The following is a 13,521-nucleotide window of genomic DNA, read 5'->3' as shown; positions in this document are numbered from 1 at the left end:
TATTTTTTGGGGTTAGATGTCTTGAATATTTGGTGTTTGGCAAACCTCTGAAGTGCTAGATTGATTTAGTCTAGTTCTAAATCAAGTTCTTAAGACTGGTATGAACTCCATCCTCAATGCCAGTCAATGCCAAGGCATGGGTTCCCTAGCCTTCCATCCTATAGGGAATTCTTTTGCCTTTGTAGCCTCCGCAGCGTGCTTTAAAAAATACATCACAACTATGATTTGATTTATTGCCCTGTTATTCTTGAAAGCTGTCTTTTTTTTTGTGAGAACTTTAAAAATCTAATTGATTCTTTTCCCCAGAAGTAATGTAAAACACCTAATGTTGAAATTTATGAAAGTTAAAAAATCATCTACAATCAGTACAGAAAATACAAATGATTGGACCATTTAACACATTTTTAAAATAAACTGAAAGATAAGGAACACAACACTTTACACACTTTGTATTTCTCTTTACATAATCTGGAACCATACACAGTTCTTTTCTTTTTAAAGCACAATATTGAAGCCTTTAAAAGGTATTTAAGGGTTTGGTCAAGTGAATATAAAATGTGTTTGTCTGTATAAAGAGAAAATGAAGTAGTCACTGTTATGTACTGACATTAGTTACAACCTAGTTTTAATTCTTAAAACAATTTTGATTAGCAAAGCTAAAAAAGGATGTTTCAGTTAAATGTTTTAAAGAGGTACAGATTTTTACAAGGACATAATATAAGTTATTGTTCTGTAGAAATATCCTATTAAATATTGTATGTCCCTCCCTCTGTATACTTTGTAAAAAAAGTAAAATACATAAAAAAGAAAATCATATAGGGGATGTGTGACATTATTGTAATTGTGTACTTGAGAATAACGTGCAAAAATAAAAATCAGAATATTTTTCCTGTTAACGAATGTTCAGTCTATTTGATACCAGTACTAAGTTAATGCTTTTTCTTAAGAAAGAAAATGTACAGTTTTTGTAAACCTAATAAACATCAAAAGCAGTGGATTATTTTCATCCCCCTATTTCTTAATTCCTTTTATGCAGCAGTGGAATGCAAAATGCTTGATTGCTTTGAATTTTGTGACTTGGATGCAAATACTGATATTTCAGTCCTGTGAATTTGCAAGTAACATTACAGAGAAGTTAAGAGGTGATTGGTGAGTCATTTGATGAGCATGTCCTTGAAATTCATTTTTTCTTTTATCTTTGTAAATGATTTGTTTTATTAGCATCTCTGATTCCTGTTACAAATTACCCATGTATAAAGTGGGCTTTGAAAGCACTTACAATTTGTTTCATTATCACTTCGCAACACATTTAGTCTGAAGACCTACTTTTGAGTTACCCCTTTATGCCCAGGTTGGAAGCCTCTAGTAGACCCCAACGTAGTAGAAGATGGTCACTGTAGTTGTGAAAATTGCAAGATGGTAAAAGTCAGGAGTCAAGAGAGAGGTTTGCAGCACTTTTGATTTTTAACAATGAACTTCTATAATTTAGAAACCAGTGTTGGCCTAAGAGATGAGATGACAACCGAAACTTGAGATAAATGTCCCAAGAGAATGTGGTGGACATCACAATCAAAAGTCATATAAGTCTGGCAAAACCAGGATTTGCCGGAAAACCTGATCTCACCCATTCTGCCAAAATATGCTGCCCTGTTGTTGTTAGGGTTCTCTGTATTTCCTACAAGGTCTTAGATTTGTGTACGGAAAAACAAGATCATTCAGCATTGTAAAGCGGATCTGTGTCAGAGCCATGCCTGGCAGCAAGGTAATCTGCTGGGCTTGGTTAAAGACCCAATTCCAATCTGCCCTCCAATTCCAGTCCCCAGGGAACTGGAACAAGGCATGGGCCCCAGCATCCTGTGGTTTAGGAAGCTCCCCTGGTGATTCTGTTGCATGCTCAAGTTCAGTGAATGTGATCGTAGAGCACTTGAGGAACCTAAAGAGTACTTAGTGTGACATTTTATGTGGTAGCGAGGAAGCGCACAGAAAAGCAGTTAGAGATGGCACAGAGTAAATTAGAATCCAGAGACTTGCTTTATCCTTTCTGTAAGTCTTGAGTCTGTCAGTCACTAAGTATATCCTTCAGTGCACATCTAAATAGCTTGCACCTTCTACTCTTATCTAGCCTCCCAATGTTGCATTCCTTAAAGGCAGGAAGACTTGATAAGTAAAGACAAGGACTGAAAATTGGGTTTGTGTGTGTGTTTAATTGGCCCAGATTTACTAAAATAATCCATATTAAAAAGGACTTTTTGCTGCATTTTACAGCTTTTTAGGAGGTCAAAGTTAAGTTTGCCCTATGGATTTTGTTTTCTCTTTTGTTTCATGTATATATTGTTTGCCTTTTTCATAAAATAATTCTTGGATTTGTTATATATTGTTCCTGTTATTTTTGACATCTTTGCTATTGTAAATAAATTCCTATTTTGTTTTAAGTTACCTTAGTGGAGTGTTGGCTGTAGACAAGGCATACCTGGACACTTGTGCACACATCACACACATCACACAGAAATGAGATTTGGATTACACAGTAAATCCCCATCTTGTTAACAAGCCCAACGTGTTGTGACCTCCACACTTCAGCACTTTTCACAACCAAGAGCACCACTGTTGCTTTAAGTTCAGCACCTGTAACTGCCTGGATTTTATTTGGCTAGACTGACTGACCAGCAAACCCAGGGATGTTCCTGGCTCTGCCTGCCTGGTGCTGAGATTACAGGCATGTGTTATCCTGTGGTTTTTACACGGTGCCGGAGATTGGACGTTTTACTGGCAGCCATCTCCCCACCCCTACTTGGGCTTTTTAATTGTTTTCTGACCTGTGATGGGAATATTTGATCAAATTGAGGGTACAAGTCAAGAATTGTTGTCTTTTGCTTGGCTTTCCCTATTCACTTACCTCTCATTTTACTTGTCCTACTGGTATTGGAGAACACAAAGGATTTGCCACTAGTGACCTGCTAATACTGACCACTAGGATGCTTTGCTACCAAGACCCTTTGTACGTGTTCTAGATGGCATATAACTATGTGGATTGCCGCAGAAATATCTGAACACTTTGGCTAAGAGTACACAGCAGTGAGTTAGACTTGTGTGAATTATTTTGTTTTCTAGGAGGAAGCAGTCTCTGATTGCTTAGTGTTTGTGTTTGACTTAAAGCAGAGCCCATTTCTTTACTTGAGGTTCTTGAAAATATAGATACATGTTGAGTTTTAGAGGTTCTGTTATATCTGTCCGTCCTTCTTGAGTTTGTACCTTGTTGGGAATATGCACAAGAAACTACATGTTGGCTCTGGCTAAGCACACTTGGTGTACTTGCAAATGACCTGAGTTCAATTCCCAGCACCCATGTCGAGCAGCTATAACCTGGCTCCAAGGGAACTTATGCCTGTTTCTGGCCTCCAAAGATACCTGCACATGTATGGCATCTATTCACACAGATGCACTCAATACATACATACATACATAAAAATAAGTCTTAGAAAATAATGAGCCAAAATTGAGTGTCAGTACAGTAATGCTGAATTGAGAAACTCAGTGGCTGGAATATGGTTATTTCCAAATTTTCCCCAGTAGAAGCCTCAACTCCAGCCAGTCACTTGGAGGCATGCAGCTCACCCTCTCCTCTGACACATAGAGACTAGGGGCTGTCTCCTACAGTTGAAACCTGACTGGGATGTGGAAAGATGGAGAGAGGGATCCCTTGTGCCATCCTAATGTTTCAGGTCTAGCTTGTCCTCTGGCACCAGTACATGAATAACTACAAGGCTTTCCATTTTGGCCATGTGTGTTGGTGTCCACTTTTCGTTTTTTACTTCTTCTGAGGCAGAGGTTATGACTTGTTAGAAGGTTTAGTTCCTATTTTTCCCCAAGCAGCCATATTTTGATAGTTTTTTTTTTTAAGAAAATTTGCATTGTTTTTATTTTGAGAGAGACTATTTCATACTATGTAGCCTAGGTTGACTTCAATTTAAATATAATTTTCCTTCATCTTAATGGTGGCCATGTGTGTACACAACACATTGTGTATGTTTTGATCAGAGGACAACTTTCAGGAGTTTGTTCTTTTCCCCTTGTGGGTAGGCCCTGAGGATGAAACTCAGGTTGTCATGCCGGGCAACAAGTCCCTTTATCCACTGTGCCATCTCACTGGCCCAAGGTTGGCTTTCCTGAGTGCTGGGATTACAGGCATGCAATACAGTTCTTGGCAGAGAAATAATCACAAAGGGCAAATTTAGGGCTGAGGATTTATACTAGTGGTAGAGCATGGACTAGCATGACAAGGTCCTGAGTTTGACCTCTACACACACACACACACACCTTTTTTTCTGATCTGAGGATTGACTTCAGGCCTTAAACTCATGGTCCACCCCCACCGCCAGTTTGTCTGTCTAACTGTATGAGGCTAAGTGTGGTGGCTGAACTCCTTATTCTTCTGCCTCCATCGGCCAAGTGCTGGAAACACAAGCACATACCACTATGTCTTCATTGAATTGAGTGCTCCATAACTGAACTACATCCTCACTGTCTTGCTAGCTTTCAAACCACTGTGGTTCAAGTTAGCTTCAAACTTTCAGTACTAAACTGGGTGGTAATTCACACCTTTGGTCCCAGCACTCTGGAGGCAGGGGCAGAGGCAGGCAAATCTCTGAGTTCAAAGCCAGCCTGGTGTACAGAGCAAGTTTCAGGACAGCTAGGGCTACACAGTAAAACCCTGTCACAAAAAAACCAAACAGCAGCAAAAACCCTCATTCTTGCCCCAGCCTCCAAAATACTGGGTTTATGAATCTGTATCACCATTCTAGCTGATAGTGGGTTTTGTTTGTTTGTTTGGTCAGACATTTAAGTGCCCTTCTGAATCCACCCATTAGACACATTAAATAAGCACATTTCTTTTTGGGGAAAATATGAATACAGAATGATGCAACAAGAACAAAACAAAAACACCCTTTGTCCCTCAGTGCCATTACTTGGAACATGATTGTCCTTTAAATGGTATTATGTCAAGTAGATGGCTCAACAGGTAAATGCACTTGCTTTGCAAGCCTAGTAGCCTGAGTTTGACCATTTTTTCCTTTAAAAATATTTAGTTAGTTAGTTACTCACTTTATATCCTAATCGTAACCCCCTTTCTCCTCGCCTCCCAGTGCCCCCCTCCCTTTTTCCTCTTCCCTGCCCCATACCCCCCCACTAGCTCAACTCCAGCACATCGAACACATTCAGACTGAACACATCCTCTTCCACAGTGGGGAAGTGATCAAAAAACCAGCAGTGGAGCCCATGTTAGACAGGCTCTGGTCCCCTTACTAGGGGATCCATATGGAGATCAAGCTGCCCATCTGGTACTTATGTGTAAGGGGGTCTAGGTCTAGTCCATGCATGGTCCTTGGTTGATTCAGTCTATGAAAGGCCCCCTGGGCCCTGGTTAATTGGCTCTGTTGGTCTTGTGGAGCTGTGTCCCCTCCCTTCTATCTTTCCCCCTTCCCTTCCACAAGGCTCCCAATGTTTGGCTGTGAGTCTCAACATCTGTTTAGATCTATTGCTGGGTGGAGCCTCTCAGGACAGCTATGCTAGGCTCCCATCTACAAGTGTTGTAGAGTATCATTGATAGTGTCAGAGATTGGCTCTCTGGTATGGGTTTCAAGTTGAACATTGCCTCAATCTCTGCTCGATATTTATCCCTGCACATCTTGCAGGCAGGATAAATTTTGGGACGAAGTTTTTGTGGGTGGGTTGGTGTTCTCCTCCCTCCACTAGGAGTCCTGTCCAGTTAGAGGGGTGTCCTCTTCAGTCTCCATGGCCCCTGCTACTAGGAGTCTCAGCTATAGTCCCCCTCATAGTCTCTCAGGAGCCTACCCTGTTGTAGGTCTCCAGTCAAGTCTCAGTGATGTCCTCCTTGGTTTCTGTTCTCTCTGCAAGCCCTCTATCCTCTTGCCCTCACTCTCCCCACATCGGATCTCCACCTACATTTTCCTCTGCACTCCTTTTCCTATCCATCTCTTCAACCACTTCTGCTGTCTATCTTGCCTTCTGAGTGAGATTTAAGCATCCTTCCCTGGGCCCTCCTTGTTACTTATCTCTTTTGGGTCTGTGAATTGTAGCATGGTTATCCTGTATATGGCTAAAATCTATTTATGAGTACATACCATGTGTGTCCTTCCAGGTCTGGGTTACTTAGGATAATATTTTCCTAACAGTTCCATCCATCTGCTTGCAAATTTCATGATGTCCTTGTTTTTATTAGCTGAGTAGTATTCCACTGTGTAAGTGTATCACAGTTTCTTTATCCATTCTTCAGCTGAGGGACAGCTAGGTTGTTTCCAGATTCTGGCTATTACGAATAAAGCTGCTATGAACATAGTTGAGCAAATGTCCTTGTATGGTGGAGCATCTTTCAAGTATGTGCCCAAGAGTGGTATACCTGGGTCTTGAGGTAAGGCTATTCACGATTTTCTGAGAAAGCGCCATATTGATTTCCAAAGTGGTTGTACATGGAGGAGTGCTCCCCTTTCTCCATATCCTTGCCAGCATGTGCTGTCCCTTGAGTTTTGTATCTTAGCCATTCTGACAGGTGTAAGATAGAATCTCAGAGTCGTTTTGATTTGCACTTCCCTGATGAGTAAGGATGTTGAGCATTTCTTTAAGTGCTTCTCGGCCATTTGATATTCCTTTGTTGAAAATTCTCTGTTTAGTTCTGTACCCCATTTTTAAATTTGATTATTTGGTTTGGTGGTGTTGAATTTCTGGAGTTCTTTATATATTTTGGATATTTGCCCTCTGTCAGATGGAGGGTTGGTGAAGATCTTTTCTCAGTCTGTAGGCTGTCACTTTGTTCTGTTGACAGTGTCCTTTGCTTTACAGATGCTTCTCAGCCTCATGAGGTCCCATTTATTAATTGTTGACCTTAGAACTTGAGGTGTTGGTGTTCTGTTCAGGAAGTTGTCTCCTGTGCCAATTAGTTCTAGGCTGATTCCCACTTTCTCTTCTAACAGATTTAGTGTATCTGGTTTTATGTTGAGTTCTTTGATCCACTTGGACTTTAGTTTTGTGCGGAGTGATCAATATGGATTTATTTGTATTTTTTTATATGTAAACATCCAGTTGGGCCAGCTAGCCTGGAGTATGTACACAGGACAGCAGAAACATCTTGAGAGTCCCTGCCTCAGTAAGGAAGGAGAGAACTGCCCGAAAGCTTGCCCTCTGATCTCCAAATGCATGCCATGGCTCCATGTCTTCTCAGTTCTCTGTCCCTGTCTCTGTCTCTTACACATACACATGTGCATGCACACACCATGTGCACACAGCCCTACAGCTCTAATCTAATCTAATACAAGGAGATACAGGCAGGAAAACCTGGAATCCAAGGTCATTCTTGGCTTTATGGGGAGTTTGAGGCCAGCCTGAGTTGTACAGAGCCTCTCAAAAGAAATGTTTAATGTTGGAACAAATATTAAACAATACAGAACAAGTATTAAGAACAGCTTAATGATTTTACCCCCATGGGCCCTGCACACTGTTTTCCTTGAGGGAATCAGAGTGAACAGCTTGTGGACTTTGCCTCCATGCATACATAAACCTATACAAAGCTGGGTAACCAAAAGAAACTTGCAGCATCTCAAGAGATTTAAAAAAAAATTCCTTGATAGTTTTATATGTGCTTATAATGTATTTTAATTAAATCTTCCCTCACTCCTATCCTCCGAATCCTTCCATACTCCCTTACCACAATTCTCCCAGCAATTTCATGTGTTGTTACTACTACCAGTATTATTACTCATTATTATTGTTGTTGGGTTGTTGTTGTTGTTGTTGTTGTTTTTTTTTTAGACAAGGTCTTCTTGGTATATAACCTTGGCTGGAACTACTTGCTGTTTGACCAGTCTGGCTACTTATATAGATACACCTTCCTTTGACTCCGAATGATGGGTTTAAAAGTGTGTCCTACTGTGTTTGGCTCCTTTTACTTTTAAACCCACAGAGTCCACTTAGTGTTGCCAGGATGTGCATACATGTAGGACCATCATGAACAGCCTCTCAGGGACCTCAGGAAATCTTACTCTCCCCCTCCCAACAATCATGGATTGTCAGTAGCCCCTCAACTAAGGACGGGACTTTGGAAGCCTCTCCCCCATCAACCCTAGGATTTTTGTCTGACACAGGTCTCTAGCTTGTGCTCACATCTGCTAGTTTATGTGTTTATCTGTTGCATGCAGATGACTACATTAAAACTGATTTCAAGGCTTATTGATTTAACATTTTATTTATTTATTTATTTATATAAATGCTCTGTTTGAAGGCATACCTGAAAACTAGTAGAGGGCACCAGATCCCATTATAGATGGTTGTAAGTCACCATGTGGTTGCTAGGAATTGAACTCAGGACCTCTGGAAGAACAGACAATGCCCTTAACCACTGAGCTGTCTCTCTAGCCCCTAAAAATTTTTTTAGACAAGTCTTGCGTTATAGACCTTGAACTAACACAGATGTGTACCACTGCACCCAGTTATTTCAAGTTTTTTGGCAAAAATGAGATTATGCATCTTTAGACATTACTTCATATATTGTGTCCATCCTTCTGGGGCAGTCATCCAGGATTAGTTTGGTTCTCATTAACAGCTGAGTAACTTTTCATACATTGACTCTACCATAATTTAATCATCCAGCTCCCTCTTGATAGACATTTGTTTTCAGTTTTTCTTTTTTCTTTTTTCCTCCTTGAAGAACGAGCAGAGATGGCTCAGTAGGTAACAGCATTTGTTGTGAAAGCAAGAGTAGCAGAGTTCAGATTCATGGCACTCACGTAAAATGTCTGGCCAGGGCCACATGTGCCTGTAATCGCAGTACTGGGGAGGAAAAGATAGGTGGAACCTGGTAGCTCACTTGTCAGACTCTGTCTTGAATAAAATAAGGCGGTGAGTGATACAGATGCTTGATAGCCTCCTCTGGCCTTCCTATACATGTGCATGGGTGTGGACATCCACACACACAAACAAGAGCACTGAAAAGCTACCATTGTGGATGTGATTTGAGCATTCCCCCCAAGATGGGACTGCCAGATGAATGGCTAGTAGTGCACTGTCTTAAAAATGCTGCTAGATGTGGCTGGAGAGATGGCTCAGCGGCTGAGAGCACTGACTGCCCTTCCAGAGGTCCTGAGTTCAATTCCCAGCATCCTGCAATCATCTATGATGTGATCTGATGCCCTTTTCTGGCCTGCAGGTGTGCATGCAGGCAGAGCATTGTATGCATAATAAATAAATAAATAGATGCTGCCGAATTCCTTTCTTCTAGAATGTAAATATGAACGCACAGGTTTATGTTGTCTTTATTATCCTTTGTATGGCCTATCACTTTTCTAATACATTTGCTGTACATTTAGTTTTTTTTTTCAAATTGAGCATGGTGCCTCTTCATGTCTTTAATCTCAACACTTGAAAAGCACAGGCTGATGAAATTGCTGTGTGTGTGTGTGTGTGTGTGTGTGTGTGTGTGTGTGTGTGTGTGTGTATGTGGGTGTGTGTGTGTGCGTGCCTGCATATGTATGTGTCCACATGTGTGAAGAAGTATGTTTGTGGGAATGGAAGTCCGAGCACAGCTTTTGGAAGTTGCTTCTCTTCCATTAAGCGGGTCTCAGGGATCAAACTCAAGGTCATCAGGCTCAGCAGCAAGCGCCTTTACCTAATGAGCCATCTCACTGGCCTCCTCTTGGTGCAGATTTTTTTAAGGGACAAGGGTTTCTCTGTTTAACAGCCCTGGCTATCCTGGAAGTCACTCTGTAGACCAGGCTGGCCTTGAACTCACAGAGATGTGCCTGCTTCTGCTTCCTGAGTGCTGGGATTAAAGGTGTGTGCCACCACCACCTACCTTGTTGCACGTTTTTATTGTCTAGTTTATCTTGTTTCTAGAATTATACACACACACACACACACACACACATATATATATACATGTACATCTAATATTTGTGTGCTAATATGTTTATGGTTTTCTTTTATGATTTCTCTGGGTTTTTGTCCTGCTTGAAAAGGTTCTTTTCTGCTTTCAAAGTTCTACAAATACATCCTTAGATTTTTCTTCTGATTTTATTTCTAGTTTTTTGAAACTGGGTCTCATGTACTCCAGGCTAGCCTGAGATTCTATATGTAGCCAAGAATGACCGTGGAGTTCATGACCATCATTTCCAGGGTATACCACCAGGCCTGGATTTTAATATATTTTTTATTATTTTACCTTTATTTAATGTTATTTTTAAATGTATGTGTGTGTCTGTGGGAATATGCACATGAGTGAAGATGCCAGAAGCCAGAAGAGGGTGTTAGATGCTGTGGGGCTGGAGTTACAGCCACTTGTGAGTCACCGAAAATGGGTGCTGGGAACAGAATTACAGTCCTTTTGCAAAAAGAGTGTACTTTATTAAGCATTAAGCCTTCTCTACAGCTCCATTTATTTGGATTTTTTTCATAGTTAGGGAGGTCTTGTGTCTCTTCTCTGGGCAAAGAGCTGATCATTATAATGCTGTTTAAGAAGTAAATTGTTAGGCTGGAGATATGGCTCAGTGGTTAAGAGCCTGCTCTTCCAGAGGTCCTGGATTCAATCCCCAGCACCCACATGGTGGTTCACAACCATCTGTAATGTGATCTGATGCCCTCTGCTGTCCTGTAGGTGTACATGCAGGCAGAACCCTGTATACATAAAAATAAATAAATAAATGTTTTTGTTTTTGTTTTTCAAGACAGGGTTTCTCTGTGTACCCTTGGCTATCCTGGATTCACTTAGTAGACCAGGCTAGCCTACGAGCTCACAGTGATCCTCCTGCCTCTGCCTCCCAAGTGCTAGAATTAAAGGTGTGTGCCTTGTTTTTAATAGCTGAGTAGTATTCCGTAGAGTAAGTATACCACAGTTTCTTTATCCATTCTTTAACTGAGGGGCATTTAGGCTGTTTCCAGGTTCTGGCTATTATGAGTAAGGCCACTATGAACATGGTTGAGCATATGTCCTTGTTGTGTGCTGGAGCATCTTCTGGGTATATTCTAAGGAGTGGAATAGCCAGGTCTTGAGGAAGCCTTATTCCCAGTTTTCTGAGATAGTGCCAGATAGATTTCCAAAGTGGCTGTACTAGTTTGCATTCCCCCTAGCAATGAAGGAGTGTTCCTCTTTCTCCACATCCTCGCCAGCATGTGGTGTCACTTGAATTTTTGATCTTAACCATTCTGATGGGTGTAAGATGGAATTTCATAGTTGTTTTGATTTGCATTTCCCTGATGACTAAGGATGTTGAGCATTTCTTTAAGTGTTTCTCAGCCATTCGATATTCCTCTGTTGAGAAATACTACTCAGCTATTAAAAACAAGGAATTCTCAAAATTTGTGGACAAATGGATTGAACTAGAAATGATCATAATGAGTGAGTTAACCCAGAATCAGAAAGAGTCAAATGGTATATACTCACTTATATATGGACACTAGCCCAAGGGTTATATCCCATGAAAGTCTTCACTTATCAGGAAAGTGGGACAGAGGGGAGGACATCCTATTGGGACTCTAGGTGAGAGAAGCATGGGAGAATGGGGAAATAGAAGGATCCAGAGGGTCCTAGAAACCTACAAGAAGAACATTATGACAGATGGATCTGGGCCCGGGGGTCCTGCTCAAACTATGGCACCAGCCAAGGACAATACATGCAGTAAACATCGAACCCCTACCCAGATCTAGCCAATGGACGGACATTCTCCACAGTTGGGTGGAGAGTGGGGTCTGACTTTCACACGAACTCTGGTGCCCCATATTTGGCCACATCCCCTGGATGGGGAGGCCTGATGGCACTCAGAGGAAGGACAGCAGGCTACCAAGAAGAGCCTTGATACCCTATGAGCATATACAGGGGGAGGAGGTCCCCCTCAGTCATAGGGGAGGGGAGTAAGGGGAAAGTGGGAGGGAAGGAGGAATGGGAGGATACAAGGGACAGGATAACAATTGAGATGTAATATGAACAAATTATATATATATAATATAAAGGTGTGTGCTACCACGCCCAGCAATAAAGAAATCTTAAAATAAAAATGTTCATTAAGCCAGGCAGTGGTGGGGTAAGGGAGGCAGAGACGGGTGGATCTCTCTGAGCAAGCCCAGGGCAGCCAAGGTTACACAGAGAAACCCTGTCTCAAACAAAAGAAAAACCAAAACCAAAACCAAACCAACAACAACAACAACAAAAAACAAAAACACACACAAAAAAAAAGAAAGAAAAGAAATAAGTAATCCTTACCCGTGAATTGAAATGACTCTCATGAATCTTTACAACCTTGGTGTTTTTTCTGACATCTGTTTTTCTGATTGATTTTTCTATGCTTATGCCATAGTGTTTTACTCACAGTACTTTATGGTGAATTTTCATATCTAGAAGACAGCCACCTTTAGTTCTATTCTTTTTCATGATTTTCTTGACAATTATTCTTCCAAAGGAACATTAAAATATTTTAACTGGTTCCCTTAAGAGGCTCATTGGGATTTTTTGTTATTAAATTGAGTCAGACATGTTCATCATATTGCCCTCACATCTGTTTCTCCACTTAATTTAGTTTAGTTTAGTTTTTTATTCTTTCATAAAATATGATTGCTTTCATTGTGTAGACCATATTCTCTTCACAAGTTCATGATAATGTTTAGAGCTATCTACTGCTAGAGAATAGAGAAAAGCTACTGATGTATCTCTCTCTCTCTCTCTCTCTCTCTCTCTCTCACACACACACACACACACACACACACATATATTTTACGTTTATTTGGTGTGTGTGTGTGTGTACATGTGCCACAGCTTGCATGTGGAGCCCAGAGAACAACTTGTAGGAATCAGTTCTCTCCTTCCATCATGTGGGTCCCAGAGGATTAAACTCAGTTTTGTCAGGCTTGGCTGCAAGCGTTTACCATCTGAACCATCTCACCAACCCTGATTCATATATTTCACACAGCTACTTATTTTTACCATATTATCTTATCAATTCCAAGTGTGTTTAGAAGCTTTTTGAATTTCAATATGTATAGTCATATCAGAAAAGGTTGTGAATTAGGGAGAGGTGCTGGAGAGATGCTCAGTGGTTAGGGGCACTGGCTGCTCTTCTAGAGGACCAGGAATCAGTTTCTAGCACCCATGACCGGCAGGCAGCTCACAGCTGTCAATAACATCACCTCTAGGGCACTCAAAGCCTCTGGCCTCTGATCTTCTCCAGGATCTGCTTTTGTGTGCACATTACCAGCCCCCCAATACTTGGAAATATTAAAAATAAATGTTAAAGGGGCTAGAGAGAAGGCTCAGTGGTTAGAAGCACTTGCTACTCTTTCATGGAACCTGAGTTCAATTCTCAGCACCCACATGGCGCTAATAGCCTCCTGTAACTCCAGGTCCAGGGGAGCTGATACCCTTCTCTGGCCTCCACTGGCATAGCATTGTAGTGGATGTAAACAGGAGGTGGGGTTTTTTTTTTTTTTGAGTTTTAATATTGTTTGGCTGTTCATCACTCCACTTTG

The sequence above is a fragment of the Acomys russatus genome, chromosome X (assembly GCF_903995435.1).
Source record: "Acomys russatus chromosome X, mAcoRus1.1, whole genome shotgun sequence".
NCBI classification, from domain to species: domain Eukaryota; kingdom Metazoa; phylum Chordata; class Mammalia; order Rodentia; family Muridae; genus Acomys; species Acomys russatus.
The sequence above is the reverse complement of the archived record's forward strand: the minus strand, read 5'-3'. Positions refer to the sequence as shown.